Here is a 15,243-nt window from a genome sequence, read left to right on the forward strand (position 1 = left end):
AAGTAAAGCCACCCGACCAGCAATGTCTCGGCTTTCAGAACAACATATGTCAAAAACAAAATCTGCCAAACTGCTCTCAATTCCAACTCGCGTTTGCAGCACAGTTGAAAGTACTACCCAATACCAACTTTCACGCGCTGTCGTACAACCCACAAAAGCATGCCAATCATCCTCAACAGCTGTATCACACCAGGGGCAGATCACCTCACATTGTACATGTCGTGATCGAAGTCGGAGACGAGTAGGAACACACCCCCTGCAAATCCTCCATAACAAATTACGTGCTTTATGAGGGGAATTCACCTTTCAGATTCTATGCCACTCTCCCTCAACATGGAACCGGTCAGTGTGTAACAACTCTATCATAGCTAGTTTATAACCAGTCTTAACAGTATACCTCCCGCTACGTTCCATCATCCACACTATTCTATCATTCTGAACTTCTGCAAACAGTGGTGTGTCGAGAATAGCTTGCACCATATCATCTGAAAACAAAGATTCAATCTTAGCAATGTCCCAAACTCGTTCCTAATAAAAAAAAAAGTGGCATGTTTTCATTCTTACAATGTTTTTCTGCACGCAGTTTTAGTCTTTGTTGATAAGTCAATGTGTATTTTTGAATGATCTTTTTTCAGGCATGTTTATAACATTGTAAAAGTTGACCTAGTAGTTGGCTAGTGATCTTGGTGTATGCTCCTCTCAAGGTCTCATGTTCGATTCTTTCTGATGCCAATTTCGGTGGGCAAGTCCATTGAGAGCTTTTCTCTGGCTTTAAACGGGGCCCCTACAAGTGGATGATGAGATTGGTCTCCTCGGATTAGTCGGTTCCTGGATCAGATACCGAGTTTAAAAAGAACCATTATAAAAAGTTCCTAAAAAAACTAAAAATTTGATTTTTAGGTCGAGATTTTTGTTACATTTATCTTTAACTTTTGAAATTTAAAACATTTATATTTAATTCATCATGATAAAAATTTCTAAATTTTTGCAACGAAACTTTTCATAATGTTCTAAACATGCTAAAAAAATTATTCAAAAAATTATAAGCTTAAGAATAATTAATTAATCTTGAAAAACAACTTGGATTGAATTTGATTGAGGGAAATTTTGTAGGGACAAAAACGTGTTGCTTTTTTATGGGACGAAAAAACAAAATTTGGTAATTTTTTAGGAACGAAAAATATATTAATTCAAGTTTAATTATATTTTCTAATAAGGCATATTATAAAGTTATGTCCCATTAACAAATCTCATATGGTTTATTCAAAATAAACTGCATATTAAAAAGTAAAAGATTGTAGCGAAATTTGATATGTTGGGATCTTTTTTATGATATACAGATGACAATACTATCTCGTTGAAAAATAACACACACAAATAGATAAGTCATAATTCAAACTCCGATCACGATATTCGGTCCAACAATTTTGACATTTTTCCGAGTTAAGCCATGACTTATGGATTGTTGGGATCCTTTTTTAACACAAAAAGTTATAATATTTTTTTAATTAGTTGAATAAATTTAATGTTTATAGTATTGACTTTTTAAAAAAATTCACAAGGAATTTTATTCTATCCTAAATGACAAATATCAATCAATCAATCAAGTAGTATGTACACTTCCAAAAAGACGGGCATTTCTTTCCGCTCTTTTTATTGCGTTAACATTTGAAAATTATGAACGATGTTTTGTTTATAAAATTTTGATTTTGATTAAAACTAAAAAAAATAAATGTTTGTTGCTTTTAAGTTATAAAAAAATCAAATTAACCATAATTATTTATTTTAACCACACCGATAACAAAACAATATAACAAAAAAAAATATAATCTAAATTATTTTTTTAATGACACCAACAACAATTTTATTATAGCAAAAGTTGTTTAAGGGTATAATTAGAATGATAAAAAAGTAATTATAAATATACATATCTAGTTTGTTACACTTTTTAAATGATAAAGAAAAAAAACAAAAAAAAAAATATTCATATCGTGTTTGTTACATTTGTTTTAATATTTAAATTTATTCTTATCTATTTGTTGCATGTGTTATTTGTATTGAAAATTGAAGGTAATTTTGTAAAGAAAAATCCAACCCAAAAATGCTGAAAGGGGTAGTTTTCTTTATATATAGTATAGATAGAATAGTATAGATAAAGTAAAGTTTTTTAAATCACACGTTGCTTTGCAAATTTTTTCTCGATACTTTTATTATTTTTTTCTAATTTTTAAAACTGTTTTTTTCACATAGATATCTCAACAAACTAAATATATAACTTTGATCTTATGCACTGTATATTTTATTTAAGTTTTTAGTTAATTACTAATATTTATTTTTTCTGGAGATAAATTTCTAATATTTTACGTAACATAAATATCTCAAGAGAGCTAGCAATCCAGGGAGCTGCATTTTTTCAAATCTTCAGCGAAACAATCCTGGTCCACACTGCAGCTTCCAGTATCTTCAGAGTCATTCCTTATCTTACATCATCAAACATCCACAACAACCATTACTTGTTCAAAATGATTAATTAACACTAAAAACAACTTAAAACTATAAAATCTTAAATACATACTAATTAGATATCTTCGGCAACGCAATCACTCAATTTCTTGTTCGTTATGGACGCTAAGTACAACATGACAACCAACTATTTTGCCGATTGTCAGTGAGTAACTAAGAAATTAATTCCCCTGGTTAGTAGTAAAATAGAGGTTGACGTTGACAAGGCTACCACGTCGAACCCTCGAGAGGAGCAGCCTTTGGCTCCTATAGAAAAGTCCTTTGAGAAGCAACCATTGGCTATTGTTGAGGATCCAATAGATGAGGCAACTCACAAGGAAAAACTATATGAAACACCAAAGTAAATACCTACTTATGAAGAACAACAGTTTGAAGTTCCCATGCGGAAACTGGTTGTGGAAAAAGCGATTTAGGTACCAAAGGTTGTTGAGAATCCTAAAACAACCGCATCATTCCATTTTGCGTTGGCTAATTTAACTGACGAGGTGACTCAGAATAATATTGATACTATTGGTATGGTTCAACAACTTGAGCAAAACTTAACAATTTTGGAACCAATTCTGACTTTGTCAGTTCAAACTATTTAACCAGGAAATAATTCTCCTAGTAATTACGATGCAACAACTGTCTCCACCCCTCTGGAGTTGGTTCCTGAAACACAACAAGAGATAGGAGCAAACTCACAAATTTTCCTAGTGCTCTTAAAATACTTTGATCTTATTCAGCATATCTTGGTGATAAATTTTTTTTTATCCTAAGGCGCCTTTCACACCTTATTTTACAAAGTATTAGAAGAAAAAACTCAACGGAGAAGCTTATAGAACCCATTCTAAGGGTGCTCCTTCTCTTCCTTCTCAATGATGAGAATGTTGAATTTTGCTCTTCACCCTGCACATTATGCTCGCGCCCTGCAGCCGTTCCAATTATACCCTTGCGCATGTTAACTAACGCAAGTGTAAATGTATGCGTTAGTTAACATACGTTACGCAACTTAAGTAACGTAAGTATAAAACACATGCGTGACTTAAGTCACACTGCGTGAGTTAACTCACGCAGGTTTTGTTTTTACATATTCACAATGTTTCAAGATTATTAAGCCGATCCTGATCATATGTAAACACTTTTACACCGTGTAGCAATGTAGGCTTTAATACTAGCTGGCTTTCTCTAATGATTTTATTGCAAAAAAGTAGGATAAACTCAAAATAGCATGCATGCACATGAATTTTATAGTGAGGATCACATGCTTGTTCGTCGAGTTAAAACAGAGCATGATTGGAGAGGATTTCCCTATGCTCTGAACCCTTACTTGTATTGTAAACGAATAAGACAGGACAGTGAAGGTCAAGATGCTTGTGTGGTGCAATCAAGAGAGATTCGAATTTATTAGCAAGAAATAAAAAATAGACATACATACTTTTGTGAATATGCAAAAACAAAACCAGCGTGAGTTAACTCACGCATGTGTTAATTCCAGCGTGACTTAAGTCACGCATGTGTGAAAACTAAGTCACGTTTGTTTTACACTTGCGCATCTTAACTTGCGCTGCGTTAGTTAACTAGCGCAAGGGTAAATTTGGTACGGTTGCAGGGCGCGAGCAAAATGTGCTGGGTGGAGAGCGGAATTCGAGAATGTTTGTACGAACAATCTCCTTGTTTATTAGGAAGGTTTTTTTTAGAGATATTCACGGACTTCCAAACCCTTTAATTAATTAGATCTCTCACTCTTTATTCTTTCTGTTTTGTCCTTTATCGGGGGTTTTCGTTTGGTCCCCCCCCCCCTCTCGTACACTTTTCCCTTTTTTAATAAATCTTTCAAGCAAATGGTATAGGACAAGGGCAGTTATGGGGTGTCAACTTGGTTGGGATGCTTCGTTTCCCCTTGATGCCTTTATTTGCTCATTGATGCCCCTTGATGTTGTTGCTGTGTGTGTGTGTGTGTTTATGTGTGTCTATAAATGAAATATTTGCACAAGTGGGTGAAAAAGAACAAGGAAGAGATTGACAGGATAATAAATGAAATATGTGTCTTGTTCAACAAAAATCAATTTTGGATAACATGGATCCTACATCATCTGTATCTCAAGTTTATGAAATTCCTCCGAAATAAATGGAAGACAAAGGATAATGTTTTGTCCATCTTATTCTAGTCATCCTAACAAAGACGATGTCAAGCTAATGACGTAAAATAAGCGCTTATAATTAAAGATACTTTTGGAAGAGGCAAAGTTTGTGCATAAAACAAAAACTTGCATTGAATGGGTTATGTTTTTATGTTGTATTCGTTAGACGGGGACATGTTCACTTAGTGTGTAACACCCCGTTTTCCCCAACATAAAAATTTCATATAAATCAGAGTACTTTATTTCATAAACGGAATGTCACATACTTCTTAAAAATCATAAATAGATAATAATAATTATCCTTCAAAGTTCAACATCATAAAATCTGAAACTACGCAGCGGAAAATAGTTCAGTATGGTAAAAGTCTTGGCACGCAGGCCTTATCAGAAAATCTCATAAATTAGTTCAATACTTAATCATAAAAAAGGTTCATAAAAGACACGTAAGGAATAGATTATGAAAGCAAAAGCCCCATCCCGTTACGTATCAGAGCACCTAGACACAAAGTGAGGAGTCCACTCACGAACGCCTCTAGTCTTTATTACATGCAAGTTACCAATACGAAGGGCAACATTTTCAAGCAAAGGGGTGAGATTTCACAGTCAACAAATTAAACATATAATTCATCAAAATGCATTTAACAACACAAAATATCTTAACATGTCAACCTTTATCAATTAGCATCATATCAATTCATAATCAAATATTACCATCAAATATCATCATTAAATATCATCATTAAATCATAATAAAACATCTTTTAAATCAACATCAGACATCATATACAACTTGATACTTGACTCGACAATGCGACTCAACTTGACAATGCCACTCTTAACAACTTAACGACTCAAATCATCGTGAAACTTCTTGATATGCAAATGCATGTGGTACCATTCAGCAACATATATGAGCGTAATTAGGCTCTTCAACAAGTGAGCATAAAGCTGCCGGGCTTAAAGCCCCCAACGTATTTGAGCATAAAGCTGTCGGGCCTAAAGCCCTCAACATAGTTTGAGCATAAAGTTGTCGGGCCTAAAGCCCCCAACATAGTTTGAGCATAAAGCTGTCGGGCCTCAAGCCCCCATCTTTAATGAGTATGCAATGGACTCAACTCCTACAACTTAGACATCTTGAACTTCTTAAACAACTTATATGATTCCAATAATTTGGACAACTTCTTACGACTTCACAACTTAGACCGACACTTACAACTTTATGACATTAATGGTCAATAGCATCAAACGATAAACATCAACATCTTAAACATCGCATCAACATAAGCATCATAAATAACACATATTTAAATCACATATCTTCCAAATAGCACTTCATTATATAACACATCTTTAAATAGCATCATTATCAAATACACATCATTAAATAGCACTTCAGTTATACATCATCAATTAACACATCAATTTCACATCATCAAATAATTCACAAATTACACTTAGTCAAATAATACATCAACTATACTTCTTAAATATCTCATTTTTACATACCACATCTTAACTTAGGCTTCCTGGACATCTTCTAATAATCTAGACATCCTTCATTTCCTACTCCAAGTTCATCTTAAAACTACACGATCTTTAAATAGTAACACATCTTTATATAACACATCAATTACACAAAAATAATTCACAATTACACTAATGAGGTCTCTCCCATATAATAACCATTATCTTAATTCTAACGAAAATACCTCGTAGTAGCTATGCTCCTTATTAAGTAACACATCAATACACATCATCAAATAATGTACCATATATAAAGCTTAATAATCATTTTATCATTGTTATTATCCTCGATCATTATAAACCATTATTCATTCACCTTCTGACTCTAGAAACTAGAACTACTATATACAATCAAATAATATTTAGACATTGTGGATGATTCTAAATTCCTATTAGGATTTTAACGGGTCGGCTATAGAGATTCAAAACTCATCATAATGTACTCTACAATGTCATATCATATATTTATCTATTTTTAAATTTATTGTGCTATAAGGATGTACTACTCGTATCTCCTTAATATATATTAATATAAAAAAATTAGGCTTTTTATACATAGAGGATTACATCATACATGCTTGTAAAATTAACTTATTAAGGCTTAAATATGTTTTTCGTCCCTGCAAATAGGGGTCGCTTAAAATTTCGTCCCTGCAATCGCTAATCCTTTTTTTTTGCCACTGCAAAGTTTAATCACTTAAAATTTCGTCCCTTGACCAACTTAATCACTGCCACGTCATCTGTTTACCCATCCTCTTCTCAGACCAGTGCGAAAAGACAAAAATACCCCTGTCTTCTTCCTCATTTTCCCTTTCTTCTTCTTCCTCCTCTCCTCTCTCTACACTCAAGAACAGAACCACCATTACCACCACCAAAATTAATTTAACAGCCACAAAATTGAGCCATGACTCATTCACCAATTTCAATTCCTCTTATCCATAACAAATTTCTTCATCTATTTTCGATTTCTCTTATCCCTAACATCAAAACCCCCAATTTCATAATACGTTCAAACCAAATCCAACCCAGAATTTGAAACGCATCAGCCTTCCATTGATAAGCCTTAAATTCGATTTTGAACCCAGAATTCGAATTTGAATACAAAATATGAATAACCCAAAATTCGAAAATAGTGTTATTGAGAAGTAAGCAAAGCTTCAATTTTGTGTTCTTTAAAACCAGAATTCGAAAATTGCAATCGAAATCGAATTCGAAATCGAAATCGAAATGTTTTAACCCAGAATTCGAAATCGATTTGTTCTGTGTTCTTTAAATTTGCAATCTATCTAAGCTTCAATTAATTCGAATTTGTGAGAAAAATAGGAGTGGCTGGGAAAAAAAATTACCCCAACCCAGAATTCGAATTTGTGTGAATTTGTGTTCTTCGAATTTATAGTTGATTTTTGGAAACATGGAAGTGGAAGGATGCAACTTTTTTGATTGAATTTGATAGAAAACTAGATTTCTGAAAGTGAAAGAGAAAGAAGAAATGAGGGTTGTTGAAAAAGAGAGAGGAAGAAGTTGAACAGATCTATAGTAGAGAGAAGAAGAAGTAATTGTGTTCGAATTGGATTAGGAATAGTTGGGATTTGATTTGGTGGAAGGAGGTAGAAGAGGATGTTACCGCCGGCAGGATGTAATCGGCGGCGAAGGTGTGTAAGGGATGGAGGGAGATGGCGAGAAAAAGAGTGAAGGGAGGAAGAAGAGCTAGCTGACTTATTGAGGGGCAATTTTGTCCATTCCCGTGCCCATTTGCTGAGTCACACAAGTGAAAACCAGATTAACAGTGCCACGTCAGTAATCAGATGACATGGCATTAATTAACTGGGTCAAGGGACGAGATTTTAAGTGATTAAACTTTGCAGGGGCAAAAAAAAAGGATTAGCGATTGCAGGGACGAAATTTTAAGCGACCCCTATTTGCAGGGACGAAAAACATATTTAAGCCTAAAAAATATTATAATATGTTTTGATAAACCAATTATAATTAGGTTATATTCCCCCATAGTAAAACATAATATTTATTTAGCAGATATGTGTATTCCCATAGGAAGAGTACTGTGTATAATTTTTAGAAAAGAATCCCACTCACTCAATTATGAGTTACGCAATTAGCTTTACACTTCCAAAACAATAGCCTATTTGATTGATGATTAAGTAACAGGTGCATCATAAGTAATTTGGAATTACTATTAACCCTATTGAATCGTATTCGTTGGATATTCGCAAAGTGTTCTAGAAATAGTTCCTGTTAGAATCTATGAGGCTTCTCACGTTCTTAGAGGATAATACACTCAATTTTCTATTCTGCCAAATTTTCTATTCAGAGCCGTAATGGCTGAAACCCCATATTTTGACTTTTCCTCACGTGATCGAACTCCATATTTAACTTCTCTAGTCCTAGTTTCACAATTCTAGTCTCTATCATTCAACAACATTAATCAGTAAATTTCACATAGATCAATCAACATGATTAGACCACCAAGGTCCATAGAATTATAAACAAGTAATCAATTTATAATTCGAACATCCTAAGATGAAAGTTCCCCCTTACATCAATTCAACGGTTTTTCATCACCTAATCATCAATTCTCACTCAAACCCTAATTCTCAATTCTCACCAAAACTCAACCTAATCATGCTAAATTCATTTTTCAGAATCATACCCTTAATAATATTGAGAATTAGTCTCACCCTTACCTGGTTATTGCAGAAAATCGCAGCTCTCCTCTTGTTCTCCTCTCTTCTGGTTATTACGTACTGTGTTTCTAACTTATGTCTGCACTATTTATCTTTTCGTATTACTCTACTCACCTCTAAACTTACTCTTCTCACCAAACAGCGCCACTTTTAATATTTTTATTTTACTTTTCATATCTTATTTTATTTAATAATAAAACTAGTGTAGTGACCCGTGCCAAGCACGGGGAAATAAAAAACTTTTTTTATCAAATGTATAGATTTTATATTATGTTATCTTAAAGTTATAAGTGTGGTTATAATTTAAATTTGATATGGAAAAAATATCATCTTAATTTTGTATATATTTTGAAATATCTAAACATTGCACATAATGATTAAGTATTAGGATTTATAATTATAAAATATAGTTGTAGTTTAAGGGTTGTTCATTGTTAAACTTAGCACATGTAATATTTTTGCAAAAAATACGCCGACGTATTATATATTATTATTTGTTGACATAATGTATTATATTAATCATAAAAACTAAAATATTTGTATTTTTTTTATAAAATAGTCAGTGTCAGATGTAGAGATCCAGTATGTGAATGCAAATGTTAGATTTTTTACGGATGTGTATAAACATAGTTTGTGCTACACAAATGCCGATTGTTCTTTGTTTTTATTTTTACAAAACCAATGGTCTAATGTAAATATTGTATTTTAGGGTAACAACGATGTAAAATAAAAATTCCAATGGTTGTTATACCTGAAAAGTGCATCAATTAAAAGTCAATTGCAGGAGGATCTGCTTATATAGAAATTGCATGTCCTGTAATGACCAGTACGCCTTACAACGAAATAAAAAAAAATACGACCTACAAACAGTACGCAACTTTAGTTTTCTCAATTATAGCAACAACAATTCTAAAACATAATCAATGATCATACTTTTTGAAAAACTTCACGATACACAACATTTGTGGTCTCCTTGCAAACATTATTATCTTCGTCCAATATGAGCAGCTTAAAACCTTTTCTAGAAGTAACTCGAGAGACAACGACATAGAGTTGTCCATGCGTGATCACGGACCTAAGAAGATAAACTCACACTCAAGATAAAGATTGACCCTGACTTTTATTTATCGTCATTGCAAAACAAAGCGTCAATGGAAATTGCATGCGTCTCCTGGATCACTCGGAATAAGATTCATCTTGGGAATGGATATCATGGTACCTGCCCTTTTTCCTGTAATGACGGTAGCAACTATCGTGCTCTTCCCTAGATGAGTAACTGTCAGCCTCGTACCATTACACAGTCCATTGGCCTGATCAATGTTTCTCATCAGCATAACTGGACATCCTACCCTTAGTTTCAACCGGTGATTTGGAATTCCAGAGCTCTTAATACCATTAAGAAATTCCGTTGTGAACCACTCGCTCTGGACATCAGAATTTTCGCTCGATCGACAAACAGAATCAGAGATTAAATACTCTTTCTCCTCACCTGGAATCAGTGACATCATATATTCGTTAACATGCTCAACTGAATCAAGCGTTGGTGCGAGTATTCCCCTTTCTTGGAAAAAGAGTGGGTCACCAATTTTATCATTCAAACCCGGGATATACAAAGTCTATTAGTGACATCAACGAATTTGTTGTGTCGGATATGAGCAAATCTTCAAGAATTTCTTCCTTCATTTCACCATTCTCATCTGAAGCGTCGTTGCCGTCTCCAATTGAGAGTATCCACTTGCCAAAATTAGCAATTTCTTCCTGCTCTGCAGGTACCGAAGATACACTCAATCTCATATTAATAGTGAGCCTCAACACATTACAATAAGCTCATATCTTTGATGAATTGATTGATGCATCAACAATATCCTGCATCAATCCTTTTCGGACAATAGGAAATGTATGCCTGAAATCACCACCTAAAACTACAGTCATTCCACCAAAAGGTCTAAACTCGTTAACGGGATCATTCTTGGACATGATATCACGCATCGATTGGTTAACTGCATCAAAACATCGTCGGTGCATCATTAACAGCACGCACCAGGTCTGCCCTAGGATTATTCTTATCCATGGTCAGAGATGATGCCTCATTAATCTCAACAGGGACTGTCAGCGTTGAGTGTGCGGTTCTTCCACCTGGTAATAGAAGAGTCGTTATACCATTGGATGCAGCATTCAATACAATTAACCCCTTTGATCTAACAGCAGTCGACAATGTTTTTCATATAAAGGTTTTTCCAGTACATCGTAACCATATAAGAAAAAGAAACCACCGTCGTCAGAACCAACGGAGTCCATGATCTTGTCATGCACACATCTTTGTTCATCAGTCAGCATCAAAACATGTCAGCGTGTGTCTTTGCCAGTTCATCCTTGTTGTAATTTAGCTCATCAACGATAAGCTTGTTTGTGAAGGTTGGCATGTCTACTGCATTTGGACTTGGCATAGAATTGAATTCAGTAAGCGACCGTCCATTTTCCTGAAGCAGCATTTCAATTTGAATCAAACACAGGTTCTTTAAGTCATCTTCACTGATACATAGATCTGCATATTAAATGTAAAGTTACAAAATTAATATTAACATCTTTGCATGCATCTGTGTGCACGTTGAAGAGAAAAAAAAAATATTAGCTTTATATGAGAAGCCTTTATATTTAAACGTATCATTAAACGTATCATTATGAACTGCCATGTCACATCCCATACAATATTAGGGCTCATCATTGTGCTAGTGGTTAAGAGATGCACAAACAACCAACGTAGTTGTTGACCCGAACCTAACTCACCATTTTCCGTTATACAATCTATAAACTTTTTGTCGTCATCAGGTAATCCCAAAGCAGAGCATGCTTCCTGGAACGTGTCATAGGTATGTTCATTAACTGTTTTTATGCAACTATATCCCATGCAACCCTTCTGAATGGTCAACTATATCCCAGGCGGTGTGCAATGAAGCCTTCCAATGCAAGCTGTATAAACACTCTAAAAACTCTCCTTACATGACCATTTGGATCCCTTCCTAAAATCTTTTCTCCTAATGGTATATCCTGCACTAAGTATTATAAATCCTCCCAAAACTTTACTCTAAGGTTTTCTTCTAACCCTACATGAGGTGCATAAGCACTAATAACATTAAAGGTATCTTATTCCACTACAAAATGTAGGACTATGATCCTATCTCCCAACCTTTTTATATCAATAACATCCTTATTCCACTCTTTACCCACAATAATGCTTTCCCCATTTCTCGTTCCAACTTTGCAGTATACCAAAAGTTAAATTCTGAAATATCTAATTTGTTCTCCTTTCCACACACCCATATATTTTTATGTAGACACATAAAATTATTCATCCTCCTAGCGAGTGTGCACTATTTTCATAATTTTTTTTGTTAAGAGTTTCTATAGACCACGTTTCAAAATGAGAATCCTACTCTCATGAACTAACTTCTGTACCCATGTTCGTTCACGAGGATTTGGCTAAAGAAGTTACTTCGCGATTATTCTAAAAAATAAATAAAATTTAATTAACATAAATTATAAGGAAATGTTAAAGTGTGCCCTTAGGACATTGGTCAAGAAGATAAAAATAGAAATATTGCATTGGAAAATGAGTTAAAATATTATTCTTTTAAAAAAAAAGTTAAAAAATTGTTGAATCCAATGCAAACCTACTGCATAACACTACGTGCCTAGATATTTTGAATGAAGATATAATATTAATCTCACTTGGGAGGTTTCTCATATAGTCTAATACGATGATACATCCCAATGTAAGCTCCATGAGAAGTACCAACATTATAATGATTTATTTTGTTATTTTTTGAATGTCATTTGTTTAACTTTTTTATCTTAAATTTTATATTTTTGATTTATCACTTTCGTGCAATTTTTTTATCATGACAATATTTTTTTTAACATCTATTATTTCAAATTTCTTCGCCTTTTTTAGAGTGTGAGCAAAGAAGAAAGTTAGTTATCAAGTGCCAATCTAGTTGAGACGTCATGCCTTTCTCTTTATGTTGTTGCATTCTATTCATTTATTAAAAAAATCTTCGCCTTTGATCTTTTGCGGGATCTCACAAAAGAAAAACGTAGATGTGTTATACTAAGTTAACAAAATAAATGTTTAATATACATTTAAAATTGACATGGAAATTTTTTAATAAGTGTAATATTCTGGCAGTATAGTCACCCAGTAATCTCCAAATCCTTAAACAAACCCATAAAATTAACAGCAAGTTATTATTTTCCCTTATTATTTCTCTATGTTCAAATTCCTTTTTCATATTTTTTTTGAAGAAGCTAAATTAGCTCACCTAAATTGACTTATTTTTTTCTAATTTACTTTCTCTCTTCTCATAAATGAAATAAAAAAACATCCCTCTTTGAAACCGCTACCAACCCACCTTTTTTACGATGTTGTGCTTCTGAACTTATTAGACTATCTCACCAAGTCACAAATACAAAGAATCGCACACTGAAAAGGGAGAAGTTAATGTGTCATGTGTGAGTTAAACATCTATGTTGGATCATGTACCTAATGTCTTAAGATTTTGGGTCAAAATATGGTGTTATGTAATTTTTGAGGATTATCTTAACAAAATGTGATGATCCAACTCATTGTATACTCCATCAAAACTCTGAACATTATGATGAATTGCTTTCTTATCTTTTTTTATGTCATTTGTTTAATTTTTTATATTAATTAAAAAAATTAAATTTTTTATTTTATTTCAAATTCCCTCACTTTTGCTCTTTGGTGGGGAACAAACCATGGAAAAACGCCAATGTGTTATGATTAGTTGACAAAATAAAAATAAAAGCGCTTTTTAATTTTCTCTCTATTTATCTCTTCCTCCCAATACTTTTCGTACAATTTATTATATTCTTCTTCCCAAAAATTTTCGTACGATTCCTTTTTATGTGCTTGTATGACACTGCAATAATTGAAAATGAAGACAAACATGTGTACTAATCGAATACACGGTGACAATAGATGTCTAATAAAAATAGATGCTTAGAGCATCCCCAACGGTGAGATCTTCACCATTTAAGATCCGGTAACTAATAGGTATCCCATGGGAAATTTTTTTTTAGGGTCTTCTAATACCGAGAGTCTCACTTGAGACCCCCAATTCATAAGTGGACCCGACAATACTTTTTTTATTAAAATAATATGTTAGTGTTGAAATTTAAATGATGAAGAGTTATTGGTGGGAACCATTTATACTTTTTGTTAAAGGATCTCCATTGGAGTGATTGAGTACTTATTATGTACTTTTACTAAAAAATTATAAAAGAATGATGTGTACATGTGGGACCCGTTTAAAAACTCAAAATTGGGGGTCTCCATTAGGGATGCTCTTACAATTTGATACATCAAAATCAAGCAAAAGACGAACAACTAAACTCTAAGATTAATGGTTTCGGACCCACTGAAAAATGAGAGTAGTATTTTTTTATTTTTTACAAATAGTGAGTATTGTTTTTTGAAATAACTATACTCACTATTTGTAAAAAATAGTGAGTATTGTTGAAAACTAAAAAATACAATAAAATTGAAAAGAATTTTGAATTCTTTGGTTCAATATCGGCATTGTGTGAAGAATGGTGAAATTAGAATCAATATCTAGAAAAAATTCAAGAAAATCACTACATTAACATATGGATCCAAAATTTACTGCAAAAATAATTAATAATATATTTTATAAAAAAATTACATCATTTGAAAATGAAAAAAAAAGTATTAAGTTGTTTTTAAAAACATATGAGTAGATAAAAAAGTATGAGTAATTTATTTTTTTCTCATCACAAATGTTTTTATTTTTTTTATAAATAATATGAACTTAAATAATGTTTTTTATGTACCATTAATTTAATCAGTCCTTATATACAAAGAAAAAAACGTTTTTCTTTGACCCTTCTTATCACACTTGTTTTTTATTTTCTTGCTTCTACAAATAATATGAACTTTTTTATGGAGAAAAACAAAAATGTTTTGCTTTGAATGATGTTTCCTATGTGAAATATAGACATTGATTCTACTAATTTTTGCTCCCTTATTAAATTATAGCTACTATGTTGGTACATGTAATCCTTCAAAAAAAAAAAATAGTTGGTACATGTTATATTTGTTTTTTTTATCTCTTTTTTGCATATCTTGTGCCTAGTTTAGATACTATCAATATTTTTTAATTTTAATTTTTTTTTATCTTATAGAGAGAAAAAACATTAATTTTCTCACATAAATTTTTCAAATCACATGAAAAAATAGAGACGAAATTTTATATCAATTCTAATGATGCAAAACAAAAAATATGTAAACTATAATTAGTTATGATAGTGCTACGTATAAGAAATTTTTATACTGA

The sequence above is a fragment of the Medicago sativa genome, chromosome 1 (genome assembly GCF_051527215.1).
Source record: "Medicago sativa cultivar Bolivia chromosome 1, Bolivia_mono, whole genome shotgun sequence".
NCBI classification, from domain to species: domain Eukaryota; kingdom Viridiplantae; phylum Streptophyta; class Magnoliopsida; order Fabales; family Fabaceae; genus Medicago; species Medicago sativa.